At 50.0% G+C, this 24,807-nt stretch overlaps 1 protein-coding gene across 5 annotated transcripts in view; it reads left to right on the top strand.

Annotated features, from left to right (window-relative positions):
* The first annotated feature begins 224 nt into the window (after positions 1-224).
* Positions 225-24,807, top strand: part of ST3GAL3 (ST3 beta-galactoside alpha-2,3-sialyltransferase 3) — a 274,491-nt gene continuing 249,908 nt past the window's right edge. For 2 of the 5 annotated variants that reach the window (XM_040407844.1, XM_040407848.1), the window contains exon 1: positions 12,190-12,447. The gene's annotated coding sequence lies outside the window, so the exon portion shown is untranslated. Of the gene's footprint in view, positions 426-12,189; positions 12,448-24,807 lie in introns of those variants that run through there. The other 3 variants (XM_040407851.1, XM_040407852.1, XM_040407845.1) reach the window with 2 other exon arrangements.

A 24,807-nucleotide genomic window follows, 5' to 3' on the forward strand; every position in this document is an offset into this window, starting at 1 on the left:
CATCAGCCAATTTACTCCAGAAGGGAATGGACTAAGCAGCAGCTGAAGCGGATTCTTCCCAGTCTGACACAAGACGATGAGTCCTGGGGTGGAATGAGGTCCCTGCAGGGACTGTCACTGCTCCCCTCTTCTGAGTGATAGAGTTGATCCTTGGCGAGGAGGGGGCAGAGGACAGGAGGTGTGTGCTTACATTTGGAGTGCAGCCACAGGAAGGGAAATGCTTGGAGTGAGCTCCTGAGTAACACAAGAGATGGATTAGTCTGTGTCAGCTGCCTGGCCGCCTCTCAATGCTGCCTTTCTGTGCTGCTGACCTCCTCTACAGCTGCTAACTGGGGACCCCAACTTTCTCATGGAAGACTAGAGGCAGCCGTGTATGACGGAGCTGAGACCAAGGAGAGCAGCTCAATGGGAGCAGTGACCACAAGGTAAGGACCTCCACAATATGACCCCAGAACCAGTGCAGCAGGTTCTGCCATTCAATCTATATTACTACAGCAGATCCCTGCGCATTGTTATATTGTATCAGCATCTGGTGGGTGGGAGTCAGTGGGGGATACACCACCGATGATTCTCAGTGACAGCAATCTTTATCACAATCGTGCCATTTTATATTTGCATTTTATTCATGTTTTTTTATGACGTTGCAGAGACTGCCTCTTGTCCTATCAGATGTTAGGTTTCCTTTCTGACAATTTCTAATGATAACATCTTCATGTCAGTGAGCGGAAACCGTTAGATACAACTGATAATGTAGCAAAATGTATCTTTCCTCTGTGTTAAGGGGCGCTCGTTTAATTGTGTCTGAATCATCAGCAGGACGCCAAACGACGGCAGAGGCGACTCTTCAGGGCAATGAGGATCTACGAGATATTGCTTGATATAGACAATCATCTGTAAGGGATCGCTCTCTCTCAGGGGGTCGCAATCACAGATTTCTCCTCTGACCACGGGGTTCAAGTCCAAATGGTGCTTTATTCTGGCACTTCAGCACCAGCACTCACATAAACATAAACCAACATAAACACCTGCCCGTCGGGGCTCTACCTAACACAGAAGTCTTCTCCCTGGCTCACCCCAAAACACACAGTTGAGATCTCCGGCTCCAACCCTCTCTGTAGGGTCACTTCCTCCCCCAGTCATACACAGAGGGTTGTCTTATCCCTCCTTGATTATTTACTGTAGCGTCTGTTTTTAGGTGTAAAAATTGTGTTTTTTTGTCACATTTACTACTGAAAGTGCGCCTGTTTTGGAGGCTTTTGTGCCTTGTTCAACTCCTTTGATCTTTTAGACTAAGTTTTTTAACTTTTGCGCCTATTTTCCAACCTATTTATGTGAATACGCCTTTATTTGCACTCGAATTTGTTGCAAAAACAGTGCAATTTCTGCTCCACCCCAGGGCTGGCGTACTTTTCTTCATCTGTTTTCAGTGGTGAAATGTGGTTTTCGACTGGGTGAATACTGCTGCATGCCACGGTTTTTGACCCGCCAACTGCCAGCATTTGTATGGGATCAGACAGCCAGATCACCTGAGATGTGAACACTGCCTCACTGGTTGTAAGATGATTGTGTCTGTCCGGGGTGTTCTGCTGGAGATTGCTTCCCTGCTCCTGGGTTGTATCAGACTCTGCTCAGAGAAGGTACAGAGGCTGGGAAAATCCTGCAGAGTACGTGGGTCGATCAGCTGGAGTCTTCCTGTCAGGGCTTGTGGGGCCACGTGTTACAGTGTAGGAGGGGCCACACATGACAGCACTTCAGTACTGATACTAATAATCCGACTGCAGCCCACGCTATGAACTTCATCCCCCGCCGCTGTTTATGGGAATTATGTCATTAACCGCTTCACTGATACAATGTAACGAGGGCCTAAAGATGTAAAGTATTCAGGACTGGATACCACATTGCAGCAACTGGAGCGAGGTAGGGCTTCAGCTATCGATTATTTCAGTAATCAAGTATTCTACCAATTATCCAACGATAATTGAGTACTCTGATAAAACTTCTTAAAGAGGACCTTTCACTAGTTTAAAAACTAAAAACGAACTATATCAGTGGGCAGAGCGGCGCCCAGGGGTCCCCCTGCACTTACTAGTATGTCTGGGCGCCGCTCCGGTGTCTGGGAGTCCCAGGCTATGAGCTGTGCGCTACGATTGGCCAGTGCTGCAGCAAGGGACCACCCTAATACAAAAACTCCGCCCAGTACAACAGAGGAAGCTGCAGACACCGGAGTCTATACCGGGCGAACGGAGCGGCGCCCAGACATACTAGTAAGTGCAGGGGGACCCCTGGGCGCCGCTCTGCCCACTGATCTAGTTAGTTTTTAGTTTTTAAACTAGTGAAAGGTCCTCTTTAAATAATGTTTTCCTTTACAAAAACTTAAATTGCGTATAGTAGAATGGCAAAACATTTTAGTTTTAAAGGGAACCTGTCACCGGGATTTTGTGTATAGAGCTGAGGCATAGGTTGCTAGATGGCCGCTATCACATCTGCAATACCCAGTCCCCATAGCTCTGTGTGCTTTTATTGTGTAAAAAAACCGATTTGATACATATGCAAATTAACCTGAGATGAGTCCTGTCCCTGACTCATCTCACATACAGGACTTTTTTTTACACAATAAAAGCACACAGAGCTATGGGGACTGGGTATTGCAGATGTGCTAGAGGCCATCTAGCAACCCATGTCCTCAGCGCTATACACAAAATCCCGGCGACAGGTTCCCTTTAAATGAATAAACGCACAAGGCTTCTTTGACAGAACAGTCTGCCGGAGTGTACCCTATCGGGTATAGCCGGATACTGGCGGCAGCTGCACGCTCCACCAATTGACTGTAATGGGGTCCGACCGTGCTACAGTATACAAGCCGGGTTTTGGCTGGACAAGAAAACACTTCAAGTAGCGTTTTTGTTCCGGATGATACCCAGCATGTATGCCGGAACATGGCCAGATGGCCTGCCCTGGACCACATTTTAGTCAATGGGAGCATATAGTAGCTGGCAGTATGCCATCATCACACCCCCCATGCCATCCCTCATGCCACAATCAGTCTCTCCTGCCATCTGTCCCCCCCCCATGCAATCAGTCCCACTCTCCAGCGCCATCAATTCCCCCCATGCCATCAGTCATCAGTGCCATCCCCCCATGCCATCAGCCATAATGATTACTTCCCACCATCCAATGCCATCAGTCTTCAGACCCCAGTGCCAGCCCTCCACCCCCCCCCCCTTAATCAGACTAAGACTCCCATGTGGCTGCCATAGTACTCAAATCAAATACCATACTATACTTACCAGTTGCATCATCTTCTTCCCGCAATGCACTGGGACCTAGCGTCACACAGTGCGTGCTTACGTCTTGACGATGTGTGTACACCGGGACAGTGCAGTGTGGTGTTGACCATGGAGCGGTGAGTAATAGCAAGCGCTTCACTCACGCTCCGTGGTCATGATAGAAACGAATCCTCGATGCAAAAAATTTGCATTAAGATTTTTTTTGTTTTTCGATCTGCTCAATTGATTTGAGTAATAGTTTCAGCGCTTGAGCCTGGGAGACTAGGGGCCCATCGGGAGATTCACCTGTACCCCTGTGTGCCAGTCCGAGCCTGGCCGTACGCGTTAGCTCAGTATAAGGCCTCATGCACACGGCTGTTTTGCGGCCCTTCCGTGCATTGGGGACCGCAATTTGCAGTCCCCAATGCACGGGCAATGTCCGTGCGGCGGCCGGGACGGATCGAGACCTATTCAACTTGAATGGATCCATGAACCGTCCGCACCGCAAAAAAATAGAAATGTTTTATTTTTTTGCAGTGCGGAAGCACGGAAATAAACGCCATGTTCCAAACCACAGCTCCGAATTGTGGACCCATTCAAGTGAATGGGTCCGCATCCGTGATGTGTGGAGCACACAGCCAGTGCCCGCTGTTTGCGGGCCGCAATACGGCCACGGCCGGGCATGAGGCCTACTTCTGTAGAAGTAAGGTCATGCAGATACACACAGTATTATAAATCAGTATAATGCCGTGCGCTCCTGCGAAACTAGCAGTGTCCCTAACGGGAAATCAAGCTCACACACAGAGTCTGATTTCCACACAGGACACGCTCATCTGAAAAAGGCCTTAGGGTAAGTGCTGATTCACACGGCCATGCTTGGTCCAGGAAACACAGTTCATGTGTTGACCGCTTCTCCTGGACCGACTGCATCACAGTAATGTATGGTGCAGTCAGTTCCTATCTGGTATTATATATATATGATGTGAGTCCAGTACAATATATCTGCAATCAAATAGGAACAGACTGCACCATAAATCACTAAGATGCCGTCAGTTCCGGTCAGGGGAGTCACGGTCAGTCCGGGAAATGTGGTCGACACATGACCGTGTTTCCTGGACCGAGCATGGTTGTGTAAATCAGCCCTTCATGCACATTATTATTATTTATTATTAAAGCGCCATACATTCCTTAGCACTGTACATATGATAAGCGGTGCACACACATAATACAGACATGTGCACTAAGCATGAACAAGACGAGTTACAGACTGGTACAGAAGGAGAGAGGGCCCTGCCCGCGAGGCTTACAATCTACATGGTACAGATGCCGCAGATGCATGCAGCAGATTAGATTTCTATTACTCCCCCATTCATCTCCATGCCCAGAAACAACCACATTCAGATGCACTGAATAGATGTCTGAGCCACAGAAATTTCTGGTGAACATATCCTGACTGACAATTGTATCCGGTGGTTAGTGTGCTACAATGTATCAGTGCAGGTAAAATGTGTCAGTCTGGTGTCCAGCCTGTTTATACCTTGGAGGATTATTAACAATTGTAACAGACCCCCAGCTCTGAGATGCTTCCATTCACTGACAGCAAGCTGGAAAACATTAATACCTGGCCTTATAATATCAGTCCCTTCAGCTTTTCGCATATAACAGAGGGTAATGGAGGTGTCTCCCCACCCCCCTGCTTGTCCTGGAGAAGACAGAGCAGCAGGTGGGAGGCCCCCGCTTGTCTTTTGGCTGTTCCCGGTAGGCGTTCCCAGCTGTCCCACTAATCACAGACACAATAGTGCTGCTTGCATTAAGGGGCTTGCAGCTGTCATGGGAGTTTACAAATCCCACATCCCCTTTGTGAGCTGCGGCGAGGAGACCCTGTCCGATCCCTGTGTGCGTTTGATAAGCAATCGCTCAACGTGTGCATAATGAGGGGCTTACACCCACTGAGACCCCACAAATAACCTCAGCTAGCTGGGGGAACGGATACCAATGCTTTATCTGTTGATAATTCATTATATGGAAGAAACTGCAGATTAGGAAACATATTAACATCAACTTCAATGGTAAATGTGGAAAATATGAAGAAAGGCGAAGTTAGGGCGACTCATGATCATTGCGGCCAATCACTGAATCACATGAGCTCATTCATTCCATGTAGTTACATGTAACTATTACTGGATATATTGTTACAAGTAAACCACCTGATACATTGTAGCACAGAGCTGCAGAGCGCTGGCTGGCCTCATGGTGGAGCTGTGTGTACATAGCCCCTGGGTCCCTATGGTTCTGTAGAGCAGTAGTAGGCCCTGCATGGCTATATGGAGCCACCATATGGCACTGCGTTACAGTCTCCTTTAGAAGCAATGCCACAACTATCTGTCATACCTCATACAGTGGAACATGCCGTGATGTCTCCATGCAACTCGGAACTTGTACAGAGCTGTAATCCGGCCAGTGTTAATATCAGCCTATAGAGGAACGATAGTAATCATCTTTCTGCTGTTTCATAATTGCTAAATATCTGCATAGTCTTTTGATAATAGCAATTTTCCCCCAACAAGGACAACTGCTCGATCACAAAAGAGGACCCCTGGAACACCAATGACAGCCACAAGATCACCAAGTACAGCCATGGGATCCAAGTGGACAGCTACTGGATCACCAAGAACAGCTACAGGATGAAAGTGGACAGCCACAGGATCACCATGAGCAGCCACAAGATCACCATGAGCAGCCAACGGATCACCATGAGCAGCCAACGGATCACCATGAGCAGCCAACGGATCACCAAGAACAGCCATGGGATCACCATGAGGAGCCAACGGATCACCAAGAACAGCCATGGGATCACCATGAGTAGCCATGGGATCAAATTGGACAGCCACTGGATTACCAAGAACAGCCACGGGATCAAGGTGCCATATAGACCATGCTCTCTGTGCAATCACTGTGAATTTGGCACAGCCTGCACCATTTTCACATCTCAAACAATGGCGCATCTCGCCTCACTACTGATAAATCTTTTATTGCTCTAAGTGTTCATGCCCATGGACGTCCTACAGCGCCATACTGCCTCCAAGCATTGTCATAGTGAAGTCAACATAAAACACCCTTCTCCTGGAGAGAACGCCTCTGTAACACGCACCAGACACCGACACATCAAGTGCCACCATCTCTGCAGAACCGAGCAACAGGGCCAACATGTCGCTGTATAAACACTGCTGTGTCTACATGGCCCAGGGACAAGTGCAGGAGCCCCCATGAGAGCCGGAGGGCACCACTGTCGTCTGGTGCCAGCCATCTTTATTTGGTGCAGAGAGGAAATAGAGAAAAATACAACTTATACAACGGTGATCTGCTTGTTCCTGGATCGCGCTCGGGTGATGAAATATTTAAGGCCTTGAAATGAATCAGACAAAACACAATCTATTATTAGATTTCGTCGGATTTTCCAGGTTTTTATGGAAAATCCTTGAAGGGACTGTATGGAGAACAGTTCCTCCTCCGCCCCAGTGGCACACAGTTCAAGGCTCTGGATGTTATTGTTTCTCACGCCCGCAGTCCTGACTCTGCTGCAACATCCTGTCTTCTCCTATGAAAGGAAGCCACATCAAGCATCAGAGGGCAAGCCAAGGACGGGGCTGTCCCTGTGGAATACTGGGGCACATACTAGGGACCCCAATATATGGGGTCTGAGGAACCCTGACAACCACCCACTGGCAGCCTCCCTGCAGTAATGAAGGCCCCAGCGGTTAACCTAAAATCGGCAAAATTGAAATTCCTCCCAAGATGATGGTGGGCTGGAAATCTGAGGTTTCAGCTCCATCAGAAGTGGGGGGTCTAGCTCGTGGCCATGCTCTACTCTGACAAGTATATCTTCTCATTCAGGCTATGTTGTGGTGGATACATGGCAAATCCACAGCATTGTACATTACTAGCAACATTCTACGAAATCTCATCCATAGGCCTCATGCACACGGCCGTTGTTTGGGTCCGCATGGCGGCTCGGGTGCGGACCCATTCACTTCAATGGGGCCGCAAAAGATGCGGACAGCACTCCGTGTGCTCTCTGCATCCGTTGCTCTGTTCCGTGGCCCCGCTAAAAAAATATAACATGTCCTGTTCTTGTCTGCGCTTTGCGGACAAGAACAGGCATTTATATTGAAGGCTGTCCGTGCCATTCCGCAAATTGCGGAACGCGCACGGACGCGATCCGCGATTTGTGGAACGCTAAACACACCACGGCCGTGTGCATGAGACCATATACTGCAAGAAATCTGCAGAGTAAATTGACCTCAAATCTGTAGGATGTCTATTTATGCTGTGGATCTCCACCGCGGAAGAAAGGGAAAACTACTGCAAAAACGACGTAATCCTTGCGTTTTTTTGTTGCTGACTTGCACAATACACAACAAAAAACTTTCAAATCCAAAGGGGACTTTTCTCTTGTGTGGAGTTTTGCCATCAATAACATTAAAGGAGTTTTCCAGGTCTGATATATTGATCGGCTAGCCTCTGGATAAGTCATCAATATCTGATCGATGGGAGTCCAACACCCGGGACACCTGCCAATCAGCTATTTGAGGAGTAATCTGATCAATACTGCGGCACGTACGTCACATACATTGGTCACATGGCCTACATGGGTCTGGGCTGCAATACCACGTACAGCCACTATACGATGTACGGCACTGTGTCTAGTAAGATGTGAGGGGGCTGCAGCGCTAACCCAACCACCGTGGGCCCGCTGCCTCCTCAAACAGCTGATCGGCAAGGGTGTCGGGAGTCAGACCCTCACCAGTCAGATACTGATCCTGGGCTTATACAACACATGACAGTATCTTCCATCCATGGTCTATCTTTGTGCTCACCGGACAGCACACTCGGACCCAGTTAAGCCAACGGTTTAATCACATTCAGTCCATTTCTGCACTATTCTTGTCCATTTTCCAACAGGGACTCATTCATTCAAGTGTATGGGTGTGGAAAAAACAAATGCCATACAGGTGTCCACACAGAACACGCGGTGTTTAGAGATGTAAAATCGGAACAGCCATCTGAATCAGGCCTAATCATCTGATTGGTGGGGTCCGACCTCTGCTACCCCTACTGATCCTGAGAATGAAGGGGTCACAGCGAACTGGGGTGGAGAGGGGTCTGCTGGGGCATGTCACCCGGCTGCTAGGTGCCCAGAGGAACAGTAAGAAGACACAACCACTTGACCAGGGCAGCAAACTGAATCTTATCCCTGGTGGTCAGTGGTCAGACCCCACTGATGTTATTGGTGGATAGAGGAACGTGTTGCGAATAGCATTAGTCTCTATAGACAGAGGAGTTGGTCACCGGCTGCAACACCTTTGCATTGACTATCAAGATATAAATGGCTTCTTAAAGGGACGATGTCAGATCTGAGCTCAGGATTCCCTCTTCCTGCCATGAACATGAGCTCCACAGTCAGACGAGGCCCTGCACGATTTTAATGAAAGAAAAATATTTACTGTGCAAATACGCCATCGTCCCTGGCAGCTAATGCAAATGTGAACAAGATCACTCGCCAATTCGAATTAATTCCGCATAATATAGGTCACAGGATTAGGCCTCATGCACACGACCGTTGTTCTGGTCCGCATCCGAGCCGCAGTATTTGTGGCTTGGATGTGGACCCATTTACTTAAATGGAGCCGCAAAAGATGCGGACAGCACTCCGTGTGCCTTTCACATCCATTGCTCTGTTCTGTGGTCCGCCAAGAAAATATAACCTGTCCTATTCTTGTCCGTTTTGCGAACAAGAATAGGCAGTTATATTAAATGCTGTCCGCGCCGTTCCGCAAATTGCAGAACGCACACGGACGCCATTCGTGTTTTGCGGATCCGCAAAACACACAACGGTCGTGTGCATGAGGCCTTACAGGGATTCTATATGTGCAGAAAGAGGACGATCCGTGCAGTCACATAATCAGATGAAATGATGACTGCAGCACAGAGTGTTTAAGGAGGGTGCAGATCTTGTTGAAGGTCATAGACAGAGAGCTACAGACCAGGAGTGAAATCAGTAGCTCCATGCCTGCCACTGATTTACCACTGATGTCACCCATTTCTATGTAATGGGTCAAACCCGGCGTTAAAGTGAACTCAGATTTCGCTCTACGGCAGGCTCACATTGATATGGTCCACCCACATCCTTTACGCCATTTTTCTAGTTTGTGACTTTTTTTGGGTCAGTGGCATTTTGTTTCTCAACATACAGCACTCTGGGTATTTTTTGTTTTGCATTTTTTTTATCATAAAAACTAATTGCATATAAACAGCTGCTTTTAAGATACATTTTTTTCAGCCGCCGTCAGGATGCTTTCACACGTGGCAAAATTTCCATAATGGAAAAATCTGCTGTGGAAACTGACACCATGTCTTTCTTCCCTTGGTTCGGGGGGACAGTGACACATACTTGGTTTGTGTTGTGGAATTTCAGCATATACTTCAACGCTATGTAAAATTCTGCAGCAAATGTGTCACAAAATCTGCAACAGTAACCATGCACACGGGATTTGGTTTCCACCATGTGTGACGGCACCCTAAATCAGCAGCAAACGGTGTGAATGAGCCCTAATAGGGCACTGCCCGATGTTGACGGTACTATCCCCAACTCTGTATCTGGAGCCGATGGCATTCATTCCCAATCAGTGCCCTGCCAGTGTAAATATGTCTGCGGATCACGTGCTCATTGTTGATCGCCTCTCTTATATGTATAGACCGTCGATTAGCACTCGTTTACAGGCAGATTATCTACCGGTGTAAAAGGAGCCTTATTCTCCATGTGTTAAAGGTTATCTCCACCGTATGGACACCTGAGCTGTAGGGAGGCATCTAGCAATGGCCGCGTGTGTCGTATCCATACCATTCAGAAGAATATAGAAGATTATTACATCTCATTAAAACTAAACCCAATGGTGTCAGTCTAGATCTGTCATCAGGATGCCCCAGCAGAGGATTTATAGGGGCTGCATGCGATATTACGGGGGCTGTCGTTCTCCCTGCAAATTATATTATACAGAGAAAATCCAATATTTCGAGATTTAGAAAAGAGATGAAGAGTTTATATACAGTGATTTGGGGGGCACACAGCCTGTAAAAACATCCTCCGCCTCTATATCTGTTTTACAGACAGGCCCTCACTTTCTATACCCCTTCTTCCAGGCTTAGATAACTTTGCCCCCTACCCCATTTTGTTCCTCCCCTCTACCAGACCTGGCTTACTGTGCCCCCCTCCTCCCCTCTACCAGACCTGGCTTACTGTGCCCCCCTCCTCCCCTCTACCAGACCTGGCTTACTGTGCCCCCCTCCTCCCCTCTACCAGACCTGGCTTACTGTGCCCCCCTCCTCCCCTCTACCAGACCTGGCTTACTGTGCCCCCCTCCTCCCCTATACCAGACCTGGCTTACTGTGCCCCCCTCCTCCCCTATACCAGACCTGGCTTACTGTGCCCCCTCCTCCCCTATACCAGACCTGGCTTACTGTGCCCCCCTCCTCCCCTATACCAGACCTGGCTTACTGTGCCCCCCTCCTCCCCTCTACCAGACCTGGCTTACTGTGCCCCCCTCCTCCCCTATACCAGACCTGGCTTACTGTGCCCCCTCCTCCCCTATACCAGACCTGGCTTACTGTGCCCCCCTCCTCCCCTATACCAGACCTGGCTTACTGTGTCCCCCTCCTCCCCTATACCAGACCTGGCTTACTGTGCCCCCCTCCTCCCCTATACCAGACCTGGCTTACTGTGCCCCCCTCCTCCCCTATACCTCTGTGCCCCCCTCCTCCCCTATACCCCTGTGCCCCCCTCCTCCCCTTTGTCAGGTCTGTCTTGCTGAGCTCTCACTTTCAGACCTGGATTGCTTTGCCCCCTTCTCCCCTCTTTCAGGTCTCTCTTGCTATGCCCCTTCTGCCATATCATGGCCTTGAAGCATTTTGCTTGTCTTCTACTGATAGTTACCTTGTGTCTTGCTGTGGTCCCTCTGCCAAGTCTGGATGCCCCCTATTCCCCTCTGCCAGGTCTGGATGCCCCCTCCTTCCTTCTGCCAGGCCTGGATGCCCCCTCCTTCCTTCTGTCAGGTCTGGATGCCCCCTCCTCCCCTCTGCCAGGTCTGGATGCCCCCTCTGCCAGATCTGGATGCCCCCTCCTTCCTTCTGCCAGGCCTAGATGCCCCCTCTGCCAGGCCTAGATACCCCCCTCTGCCAGGTCTGGATGCCCCCTCCTCCCCTCTGCCAGGTCTGGATGCCCCCTCCTTCCTTCTGCCAGGTCTGGATGCCCCCTTCTTCCTTCTGCCAGACCTGGATTGCCCCTCTGCCAGGTCTGGATGCCCCCTCCTCCCCTCTGACAAGTCTGGATGCCCCCTCCTTCCTTCTGCCAGGTCTGGATGCCCCCTCCTCCCTTCTGCCAGGTCTGGATGCCGCCTCTTTCCTTCTGCCAGGCCTAGATGCCCCCCTCTGCCAGGCCTAGATGCCCCCCTTTGCCAGGTCTGGATGCCCCCTCCTCCCCTCTGCCAGGTCTGGATGCCCCCTCCTCCCCCTGCCAGGTCTGGATGCCCCCTTCTTCCTTCTGCCAGGTCTGGATGCCCCCTTCTTCCAGGTCTGGATGCCCCCTCTGCCAGGCCTGCATGCCCCCTCCTCCCCTGTCAGGACTGGCTTTCTGTGCCCCCTCCTTCAGACCTGGGCTGCTGCTCCTGTGTCACGGCTTTGATACATTTTGCTTCTATTGATACATTGTTTCCTTCCCCACGTGACCCGTTCTCCGGGCCGCGGGACTGTCAGATGCAGCCCGGGGACAGGGGGTTAACTGGCCTGCCAGGCCCGGACTTTGGAGCCCCCTCCTCCCTCTGTGATTGGTGCTCTGCCGCGCGCTGCCCCCGTCATTGGTGGTCCCCGCTCCCCTCCTATACTCGGTGCCATGCTCCTGCGATTGGCGGCTGCCTCCGGTGCCCGGGCAGCTGATTGGCGGCCATTGCGGTGGTCGTGCAGGCGCAGACACCGCTCCCATTAGTCGCCAGTGACAGCCCCCGGGGGCTTCTCTCCATCCAGCATGGCGCCCACCGTTCAGTGCGAGTCTCTGCAGCAGTGCTCGGGCCAGGAGGCCTCCCCAGGACCCTCCGTCACCCAGCGGCGCTGACCCTGCCAGGATGGACAGGTATATCCTCCCTGCAACCCCCCTCCCCCCGCCGCCAGTCAAGAGGTTCTGCAGCATCCTCCCCCGCATCAGCGGCGCTGCAGTCAGGTGTGATGCTCTGCAGCCTGTGGGTGATGCATCCTTCCTCCATGCAGAGCCTGCTGTGCAGCAATGATCAGGATGCGGGGCTCAGTGCGTCCTGCCTGCAGAGCATCAGAAGGGATGGATCCTCTACCTCTGCAGAGCATCTCTTTTCTAGGCAGTTTTGCTGCACTGCAGAGCATCTGCGGTGACTGCACCTTACTGCATATACACCTGCAGAGCAGAACACCTGCAGCCATGTCCTGTGCTCCCTGCAGAGCAGAACACCTGGGGCCATGTCCTGTGCTCCCTGCAGAGCAGAACACCTGGGGCCATGTCCTGTGCTCCCTGCAGAGCAGAACACCTGGAGCCATGTCCTGTGCTCCCTGCAGAGCAGAACACCTGGAGCCATGTCCTGTGCTCCCTGCAGAGCAGTACACCTGGAGCCATGTCCTGTGCTCCCTGCAGAGCAGAACACCTGGAGCCATGTCCTGTGCTCCCTGCAGAGCAGAACACCTGGGGCCATGCCCTATGCTCCCTGCAGAGCAGAACACCTGGGGCCATGTACTGTGCTCCCTGCAGAGCAGAACACCTGGGGCCATGTCCTGTGCTCCCTGCAGAGCAGAACACCTGGAGCCATGTCCTGTGCTCCCTGCAGAGCAGAACACCTGGGGCCATGTCCTGTGCTCCCTGCAGAGCAGAACACCTGGGGCCATGTCCTGTGCTCCCTGCAGAGCAGAACACCTGGGGCCATGTCCTGTGCTCCCTGCAGAGCAGAACACCTGGGGCCATGTCCTGTGCTCCCTGCAGAGCAGAACACCTGGGGCCATGTCCTGTGCTTCCCTGCAGAACAGAACACCTGGGGCCATGCCCTATGCTCCTGCAGAGCAGAACACCTGGGGCCATGTACTGTGCTCCCTGCAGAGCAGAACACCTGGGGCCATGTCCTGTGCTCCCTGCAGAGCAGTACACCTGGAGCCATTGTCCTGTGCTCCCTGCAGAGCAGAACACCTGGGGCCCATGTCCTGTGCTCCCTGCAGAGCAGAACACCTGGGGCCCATGTCCTGTGCTCCCTGCAGAGCAGAACACCTGGGGCCCATGTCCTGTGCTCCCTGCAGAGCAGAACACCTGGGGCCATGTCCTGTGCTCCCTGCAGAGCAGAACACCTGGGGCCATGTCCTGTGCTCCCTGCAGAGCAGAACACCTGGGGCCATGTCCTGTGCTCCCTGCAGAGCAGAACACCTGGGGCCATGTCCTGTGCTCCCTGCAGAACAGAACACCTGGGGCCATGCCCTATGCTCCCTGCAGAGCAGAACACCTGGGGCCATGTACTGTGCTCCCTGCAGAGCAGAACACCTGGGGCCATGTCCTGTGCTCCCTGCAGAGCAGTACACCTGGAGCCATTGTCCTGTGCTCCCTGCAGAGCAGAACACCTGGGGCCATGTCCTGTGCTCCCTGCAGAGCAGAACACCTGGGGCCATGTCCTGTGCTCCCTGCAGAGCAGAACACCTGGGGACCATGTCCTGTGCTCCCTGCAGAGCCTGTTGGTCTCACTGCAGAACATGCAGTGTTGGCCATGGTTTCCAGCCATGCTTAGGGTCCCAAATTACTGATCACAAAGTGTCACTGTCTGCAGGTGGATCTCAGCAGGAGGCAGAGAGGAACCTTCCCTGATGTCACTGCTGGGGGGGGGGGGGGGGGGGGGGGGGCAGTTTACCCTGATGTCACTGCTGGGGGGGGGGGGGGGGCAGTTTACCCTGATGTCACTGCTGGGGGGGAGGGCTGTTTGTTTAGGTTCTTTCTGTGTTTATGTATTTCTTGCTGTTGGTTACCTCCGTTACAATGTATCATGCGGCTCTGTGCCCCTTTCTATCTTCTAGCTGCGGCTTGCAGTTTGCCATGGTTATTTTGCTTACAGCTGTTCAGTATTAAGGTCTGGTCATTTCACTGTATAACCCCGAGGTCACCCTCATAGGAGTCCAGGAGGCTGAGCTATGGGGAGCTGTTTGATGGGGCCCTAATACAGTGCACCCTGTGACATGGGTGGGGAGCGCTGTCAAGAAGTACAAATTTACAAGGAATAGGGACAGAGAAAGTCTATAGACCGACTAGTGGAGGCCATTGGTGATGGAGCCGGGACAGATCTGTGCTAATCCATGGAATGTTTTATGATGCTGCTCTACAAAAAATTCATAGGGTAATCTGAACATATCATTGATCTTCTGTGTGTGACAAGGAGATAAGGTGATGGAAATCAGAAGTCTTAGGGCTGTTTCACACGAGCGAGTCCATTGCGGGAATCGCGCTCCGTGTGTGATCCTCCACTCTGGACTTGCAGGCGCGCACGGCATTATCAGGATTTATAATGCTATGTGTCTCCACAGAATCATAGTGACATAAAGCTGTCAGTATGATTCTGTAAAAATAAAGTCAAGAAGAGACACATAGCATTATAAATCATGATAATGCCGTGCGCGCCTGCAAGTCCAGAGCGGAGGATCACACTCACACACGGAGCGCGATTCCCGCAATGGACTCGCTCGTGTGAAACAGCCCTTAGGGTGCGTCCAGACAGCGCATTAAGGATCCGGCCACATCAATTTGCCTGACAAATGGCGACATGTGTGGAGCGACAAGAAAGTCGCACAAGATTTGATTTGGTGTCGCTGTGGGACATGTAAACTGCAATCAGAAAGTCCTCACACCCTCAGTGTCCTCACATTCTGTCCTCTCGCTCCTTGTGCTGTCAGTTCCCCCAGAATTAGAACGTGAGAAATCTTTACTGATTTATTGAAAAGGAAAAACTTAAATCTCACATTGACATAAGTCTTCAGCCCCTTTACTCGGGACATAAGTCTTCAGCCCCTTTACTCGGGACATAAGTCTTCAGCCTCCAGTCTTCTTGGAGATGATGCCACAAGGTTTACACCTGGATTTGGGGATTTTCTGCAGATCCTCCCCAGCTCTGTCAGGTTGGATAGGGGCCGTCAGTGGACAGTCATTTTCAGGTCTCTCCAGAGATGTTCCAATGGGTTCATGGCTCTGGCTGGGCCCCTCAAGGACATTCACAGAGTTGTCCCTGAGTCACTCCTGTAATGTCCTGGCTGTGTGCTTAGGGTCATTGACTTGTTGGAAGGGGAACCTTCGGCCCAGTCTGAGGTCCAGAGCTCTGGATCAGGTTCTCATTAACAATATCTCTGGACTTTGCTCCATTCAGCTTTCCCTCCACCCTGACCGGTCTCCCTGTCCCCCAGCATGATGCTGCCGCCACCATGCTTCACTGTATGGATGGTATTGGGCAGGTGATGAGCGGCGCCTGGTTTCCCCCAGACTTGACCCTTAGAATTGCGGCCAAAAGTTCAAAGTTGGTTCTATCAGAGTAGAGAATCTTCTTCCTCACAGTCGGAGTCCTTGAGGTGCTTTTTTATTTTTTATTTTATTTTTTTACAAACTCCAGGCTTCTCTCATGGTCTTTTACTGATGAGAGGCTTGAGGCTTCTTTCTTGCGGTGCTGCCTTAAAGCCTAGATTGGTGGAGGCTGCAGTGATGTTTGACCTTCTGATAGTTTCTCCCATTTGCACACAGGATCTCTGGAGCTCAGTCAGAGAGACCATTTGGTTCTTAGTCACCTCTCCTACCAAGACCCTTCTCCCCGATTACTTAGGGGGCAGCAGCTCTAGGAAGAGTCTTGTTTTTCTTCCATGTAAGAATTATGGAGGCCACTGTGCTCCTGGGAACTTTCAGTGCAGCAGAGATGTTGTTGTCCCCTTCTCCAGATCTGAGCCTCCACACAATCCTGGCCGTTCTCTCCTCCTCATGGCTTGGTTTTTGCTCTGATGCATTGTTCGCTGTGAGATCTTATATAGACAGGGCTGAGTCCTTCCAAATCCTGTCCAATCCGCTGAATTTACCGCAGGTGACTCCAATCAAGGTGTAGAAACATCTCAGAGATGATCCAGAGAAATGGGAGGAACCAGAGCTAAATGTCAAGTGTCAAAGGGGCTGAATGCTTATGTCCAGGGCAGATTTTAGTTTTATGCCGCCCTCACCACTTTCCCTGGGCATGACGGGGGCGTATCTTCATTTGCGCCAGTTTTCTGGTGCCACTGAAGCCAGAAATCTACAGCAGCTCTGAGCCGTTATAGATTTCTGGCGCACGGACTGCAGGATGAGGAGCCTAATTTCTGATGAGGGGTGCGCTTCATGATAAATTAGGCGCATCCTTCAGCAGCGCAGGGGATATCAAGACCGACACAGAAAGTACTTGTCTTGATAAATATCCCCCAAAATGTGAAAAAAGTGAAAGGGTCTGAAGATTTTCCGAATGCACTATAAATACTGCAAGTTTGCTGCAGATCTCTTTTCTACACTGCAGAGGGTGAAATCTGCTGCAGAATTCTACAGCATATATTGACATGCTGTGGGTTTAAAATCTGCATTGCAGACCAGTTATGTGTGGTCTCCATCCAAATTTTTAAATTTTTATTGACTTTGCCACTACTGTGTTTTACGTTACGCAGATTTACGCTGATTTGCGGAAAAATGTGCGGGTGTGTTGCGGGAACACCCGCGATTTTTCCGCGCGAGTGCAAAACATTGTAATGCGTTTTGCACTCGCGTGAGAAAAATCGCGCATGTTTGGTACCCAAACCCGAACTTCTTCACAGAAGTTCGGGCTTGGGATCGGTGTTCTGTAAGATTGTATTATTTCCCCTTATAACATAGTTATAAGGGAAAATAATAGCATTCTGAATACAGAATGCATAGTAAACTAGCGCTGGAGGGGTTAAAAAAATTATAATAATAATTTAACTCGCCTTAGTCCACTTGATCGCGGCCCGGCATCTCCTTCTGTCTCCTTTGTTAAATAGGACCTGTGGTGAGCATTAATTACAGGAACAGGACCTTTGATGACGTCACTCCGGTCATCACATGGTACGTCACCAGGGTAAAAGATCATGTGACGTACCATGTGATGACCGGAGTGAAGTCATCAAAGGTCCTGTTCCTGTAATTAATGCTCACCACAGGTCTAAGATGAAGACAGAAGAGAAGCCGGCTGCGCGATCAAGTGGACTAAGGTGAGTTAAATTATTATTATTATTTTTTTAACCCCTCCAGCACTATTGTACTATGCATTCTGTATTCAGAATGCTATTATTTCCCCTTATAACCATGTTATAAGGGAAAATAATAATGATCGGGTCTCCATCCCGATCGTCTCCTAGCAACCGTGCGTGAAAATCGCACCACATCCACACTTGCTTGCGGATGCTTGCGATTTTCACGCAGCCCCATTCACTTCTATGGGGCCTGCGTTGCGTGAAAAACGCACAAAATAGAGCCTGCTGCAATTTTCACGCAACGCACAAGTGATGCGTGAAAATCACCGCTCATTTGAACAGCCCCATAGAAATGAATGGGTCATGATTCAGTGCGGGTGCAATGAGTTCAACTCACGCATCGCGAACGCGCACGGAATACTCGCCTGTATGAAAGGGGCCTAAAGATCTTGTCTGCACACTTTAGGAAAAATCTGCACAGATTACATGCGGAAATTGATGAACGCTTTGCATTTGAAATCCACAGCAGGTCACTTTTGCTTGCAGATTTACCCTGCAGATGTCACCCTTTGTGATCCTACGAATGGGGTCCATAAAGCCCTTTTTTTCAATGTAATGGCCGTGGGCTACTAAGTCCACTGCTTCCTTCAACTGTATGCTCATAGAAGTCAATAGAGCAGCGGTGGGCCAAATGCTAAACCTACTCTTGGGATCACTGGGGGGGAAGGGGGGCAGCGGTCTGATCCCCAGAGATCATTCTTTTATTACCTGTCTTGTGGGTAGGGGATAAATGCTGAGGTCCCTGATTCATTCATTCAGAATATCGAGGGGCTCCTGGCGGTCAGACCCCGTGAAGAGGAAGTGATGACATGTCTTATCGATACGACATGGCTTCTAATAGTGGGAACCCTTTCAGCAGCTTGTAATCCTCAACATCATTAATAGAAGATATGGTTAATAGTAAACTGAAGGTCACCGATGCCTCCTGCGCAGACTGCGTATAAATAACGCCTCGTATTACCGTTCACTCTTCATAAATTATCCTTAGGCCCCTTTCACACGGGCGAGAAATCCGCACGGGTGCAATGCGTGAGGTGAACACATTGCACCCGCACTGAATCCGGACCCATTCACTTCTATGGGGCTGCGCAAATGAGCGGTGATTATCAAGCATCACTTCTGCGTTGCGTTTTTCACCAACGCAGGCCCCATAGAAATGAATGGGGCTGCATGAAAATCGCATGGCATCCGCAAGCAAGTGTAAATGCAATGCGATTTTCACGCATGGTTGCTAGGAGATGATGTTAGTAAATTGATAAAAGTCAATTTACTGTATTATTGTCCCTTATAACCATGTTATAAGGGAAAATAATAACAACTACAGAACACCGAACCCAAACCCGAACTTCAGTGAAGAAGTCCGGGTTCGGGTCTGGGTACCACATTCAGTTTTTTATCACGCACGATAAAAACTGAACAACGCAACGCAATTGCAGTCAAAACTGACTGAAATTGCGTACCTACTCGAACGGGTTTCCCGCAATGCACCCGGGACGCACCTGGAGCAAATCTGGGACGCCCGTCTGAAAGAAGCCTTATTGTGTACGGCGAGATGTGCAGCGCTGATTGGCCGATTTTTATTTTCACATTACTCAGATAAAGTGACAATTCTGAACTTCCAGCTACGTGAATGGCTCGATTTAAAGCGGTATTTCCGCCTATAGCTGATAAAAGTGGCTAGAAGTCGTGGACCTGGTCGGCACTCAGCTTGTTGCGGTACACGTGGAAGGGATGGATTCACGGTCTTTTTAGAAAGCAGATCACTTTTTTCAATGGACGCGTTTCGACCCATCCAGAACTATCATCTGCTTGTTAAAAGTGGTTAGGGCTGGTTGACTAATATGTATGGTGGAGCTCCGATCCCAATGGCAGATATCACCATGCCGATCCCTTGTGAGATGAGCCGCCCTCCATGGGGTCTGTACAATAAGCATTCACAGGATAGGTTCTACATTTATGTTTCCTGGGGGGTTTGGTTCAGACTCCAGTCCAGGGTGGTCCACCTTCAGCACTGCCACATGCAACCACCGTGACCTGGATACATGGAGGAGAATCCGGAAAATAACCTGCCAGATGGAGGGATATACATGTCTGCTAGGTGGGGTCCTGACCTCGAGCGATGGAGGTGGTGCATGCAGATATCCTGGGGGATCGCTCCCATTCTCTGTACTCTCGACTGTGGTCACGTCAGAACAAAGTGTCAGGGATGAATTATTAAGTTCAATCCTGTTCTTTTCTGACAGTTCGAGGGTTGCTTTAAAGGGTTTTTCCAGATTTATGAAAATAAAACCTAAAGGGAATCTGTCACCTGGATTCTGGAAATCCATGAGCAGTCCAGCAGATAAGGAGTCCTGGTTGCCATTTTTTACTTTACACTCAAAGCTGCGATGACATACACAGTCGCATTCCCGACAGTGTATTTCCGCACAGCGGGGGAACCAGGGAGCTGTAGGAAAATAAGATATAGTGATCTGGACTCCTTATCTGCTGGACTCCTAATGTATTAACTCAGATAATGGTCCACAATCCTGGTGACCGATTCCCCTTAAAGGGTTTGGTCACTTTGTAGCTGCTGTAAATCAATGAATGTTAATGATGATTATATGTTACATCCGTTTTCTGCGCCTTTGTTCCAATCCCTCTTGTGCTCCTGGTTATAAGGCCTCATTCACACATCAGTGTCCATGACGACGTCTGTGGTCAGTGTTTCATCCGTGGAGATGTGTATGGAGGGTCCGTGTGTCGGTTTTTTGCCCTCTGTGTGTCATCCGTTTCCATTGTGCACTGCGCGGCTGAAAAGTTTTTTTCTACGGCATCTCCTCCCAATGGTCAATGGTGCTACCTGTGTTTTGTCACTGGTTTTCACAGACTCAATGGGGCTGTTCCGTCCACGTCCTGGACCAGAGTAGTGCATATCTCTGTTGGTTTTCCATTGACTGTGGAAGTGGAGAAATAATGATGTGAATAATCCCATTAAAGTCAATGGATACGTGTTCTGTCCTTGGAGAATACAGACAGCATACATCCGTGATTCCCTGACATGTGAATGAGGCCTAAGAGGACTGCGGATGGAGTTTTGCACAGGGTGTTACTATGGGGAAGGCTCCTCCATCTCCCACCCTGTAATACTGGGGCATTGTCTCAGATACAATATGGCGTCAGATTCTGTAGCATGGTAAGGCCTGATTCACACTTGCGCTGTTAATTAAACGTCTTGATTTTGCACATCAGGAGGCATCCGTTCCGTTAGGACGCAGTTGTGTGAAATAAAAACGGAAAAAAACAGATCCGCCGCTAAATACATTGACGGATCCGTCACCATTGACTTACATTGTTTTTTGTGACAGATCCGTTTTTTTCCTTTTTCGTTCTTATGACTGGACACAAAACTGCAGCTTGCAGCGTTCACCAAACAGAATGCTGCCGGAACGGAAGACATCCTGACGCATCCTGAACGGATCTCTTTCCATTCAGAATGCATGAGGACTAAACGGAATTTTTTTTTCCGGTATTGAGATCCACTGCCAGATCTCAATAGCGGAAAACAACAACGCAAGCGTGAAACAGGCCTAAGGCAACCAATAGCTGGTATATGAGCGGACACCAAATGACCCGTCACTAGTTCACGCCATTAGTGAATCTGCACCAATGGTTTCATCAGAGGCTCAACCACCCTCCGCTGACACACTGTAACAAGAAGGGCAGCTGTGTCAGCTGGACTGGATGCAGTCATTGGGGGTCATTTACAAACAGTTTTACACCTGTTTTTGGCATTAAAAAAACCTCTTAAGACCCCTTTTTGTGACTTTTTTAAATGCCCGTGGAACATTATTTTGTCACACAGATGTTTTTACGTCAGCGTGTAGTCAGGGGCCGAGTGGTGTCCTCCTGGGATATGGGGGAGGCCTCTTCCTGTCTGTGGAGAGCAGCGGCTTGAACATTTCGGATGAGTTTCATACCTCCCCCTCCCCCCATCTCCTCCTCTTTATGCCTCCTCAATGTCTTCCACTGGATTCATACATATTGAACAGATCAAGATTCCTCCTCGTCTTGTTATTGCCCTTTACAAAGTCTCCTGGGTGCGGCCATTATACCTCACCGCCGACATCATGATAGGGATAGGGTCCGTCCTCATCTGCCGCCCCTTATATTGTTAACCCCGAGGGTCAGGTCTAGTGCCCGTCTTGTCCGGGGAGATAGAAACATAAGTAATAACAAAACTCCATCCACTGGGTAGGTGATAACGTCTAGATTAGTGGGGCCTCCGCCTATAGCCTGGGCTCACACAGCTTGTTATAACGTATCCGTGTAAGGGTACATTCACACGACCGTATTTTTGGCTCCGCATCCGTTCCGCAATTTTGCATACGGTCGTGTGAATGTAGCCTAAACTGTATACATTGTATCAAAGTATCGGTAAAGGGGCTATATGATTAGAAGCAACCCCTTTAATGCAGGCCCCTCTCCCAGGGGAAGACGCAGCCCATGCAGCATGTGTTCCGTGGCTCAGAATGAATAAAGGGGTTCTCCGGGAATGATTTAAAATGGCCGTCAGCAACCTGTTCCAGAATGTGAGCAGGACTGGTTGTTTCCACCTGCAGAGCTGCCGCGGGGGAGGGGCGTCACTACATATTGCAGCGCTCCACAATGGATGCTAATGACGTGATCCTGCCTACGATCTGCCATCATGGCTGAGTAGCCTGACAGGAACACTCACCAATGGGTAGTGTATGGAGGTGCCAGTGATAATGGGGGAGATATATGCAACCGTTGTTGCCTACAGCGACCAATCACAGCACAGCTTTTAATGCATATTATGCCCTGGTAAAATGAAAGCTGAGCTGTGATTGGTCACAAGCCCAGTTTTTCTTTTAGACTGTTTCATGAATGTGCCCCATTGTGAAGCCATCATGTAGTTGGCAGTGTATGGAGCAGGGCAGGCCTAGACAACGTGCTGCCCCTCAGATGCAGGAATCTCCTCTGGTTCAGTGATGAGATCCTCACTGAAGTCGGTAAACTGCCGCTCAGCATCTCCGACAATGCCCCCATTGTTACAGCCACGGCAGTCGCTGCCCCACAAATCAATACAAATCTTTGCTCTTTCTTTCACCGTGTGAACATTGTAGCATCTCCTGTTACCGATAATGATGGAGAAAACTGCCCCAGGTCTGTGTCTCAGGGAGGACAGAAATCTGCCCCATCTGTTTCTTGGCATCCTGCAGTTCGATCCCAGGCTGCAGCTCCGCGGATTTCTGTAAAACCCAAATACAGTTCCATCCTTTCACATTTTTCACATATTGTTAAGTTGCTCCTGGTGCTAATTTTATTTTAAAAAAAATCATGTTTTCTCCATCAATCTCCCCTGAACACCCGATAATGAGAAATTAAGAACAGAATTTTAGAAATGTTTGCAAATTTATTAAAAAGGAAAAACTAAAATTTCTCCTGGACATAAGTCTTCAGCCCCTTTGCTGTGACACTTGATATTTTGCTCTGGGGCCTCTATTTCTCTGGATCATCTCTGAGATGTTCTGCACCTAGATTGGAATCACCGGTGGTAAATTCAGGTGATTGACCATGATTTGGGAAGACACAGCCCTGTCTATATAAGATCTCACAGCTGACAATGCATCAGAACAAAAGCCAAGCCACGAGGAGGAGAGAACTGCCTGTAGAGCTCAGAGACAGGATTGTGTGAAGGCTCAGATCTGGAGAAGGAGAGAAAAACATCTCAGCCTCCACCAATCTGGGTTTTATGGCCAGAAAGAAGCCTCTCCTCAGTAACAGACACATGAAAGCCACCTGGAAAAAAGCACCTAAAGGACTTCTGACTGTGAGAAAGAAGATTCTCTGGTCTGAGGGAATCAAGATGGAACTTTTTGGCCTCAATGTCATGTCCTAAGCGTCATGTCTGCAGGAAACCAGGCGCCGCTCATCACCTGCCCAATACCATCCCTACAGTGAAGCATGGTGGTGGCAGAAACATGTCTGGAGGAGACCAGGCGCTGCTCATCACCTGCCCAATACCATCCTTACAGTGAACCATGGTGGTGGCAGCATTATGTCTGGAGGAGACCAGGCGCCGCTCATCACCTGCCCAATACCATCCTTACAGTGAACCATGGTGGTGGCAGCATCATGTCTGGAGGAAACCAGGCGCCTCTCATCACCTGCCCAATACCATCCCTACAGTGAAGCATGGTGGTGGCAGCATCATGTCTGGAGGAAACCAGGCGCCGCTCATCACCTGCCCAATACCATCCCTACAGTGAAGCATGGTGGTGGCAGCATTATGTCTGGAGGAGACCAGTCGCCGCTCATCACCTGCCCAATACCATCCTTACAGTGAACCATGGTGGTGGCAGCATTATGTCTGGAGGAGACCAGGCGCCGCTCATCACCTGCCCAATACCATCCTTACAGTGAACCATGGTGGTGGCAGCATTATGTCTGGAGGAGACCAGGCGCCGCTCATCACCTGCCCAATACCATCCTTACAGTGAACCATGGTGGTGGCAGCATCATGTCTGGAGGAAACCAGGCGCCTCTCATCACCTGCCCAATACCATCCCTACAGTGAAGCATGGTGGTGGCAGCATCATGTCTGGAGGAAACCAGGCGCCGCTCATCACCTGCCCAATACCATCCCTACAGTGAAGCATGGTGGTGGCAGCATTATGTCTGGAGGAGACCAGTCGCCGCTCATCACCTGCCCAATACCATCCTTACAGTGAACCATGGTGGTGGCAGCATTATGTCTGGAGGAGACCAGGCGCCGCTCATCACCTGCCCAATACCATCCTTACAGTGAACCATGGTGGTGGCAGCATCATGTCTGGAGGAAACCAGGCGCCTCTCATCACCTGCCCAATACCATCCCTACAGTGAAGCATGGTGGTGGCAGCATCATGTCTGGAGGAGACCAGGCGCCGCTCATCACCTGCCCAATACCATCCCTACAGTGAAGCATGGTGGTGGCAGCATCATGTCTGGAGGAAACCAGGCGCCGCTCATCACCTGCCCAATACCATCCCTACAGTGAAGCATGGTGGTGGCAGCATCATGTCTGGAGGAGACCAGTCGCCGCTCATCACCTGCCCAATACCATCCTTACAGTGAAGCATGGTGGTGGCAGCATCATGTCTGGAGGAAACCAGGCGCCGCTCATCACCTGCCC

This window comes from Bufo bufo, chromosome 9 (assembly GCF_905171765.1).
Source record: "Bufo bufo chromosome 9, aBufBuf1.1, whole genome shotgun sequence".
Taxonomy (NCBI): domain Eukaryota; kingdom Metazoa; phylum Chordata; class Amphibia; order Anura; family Bufonidae; genus Bufo; species Bufo bufo.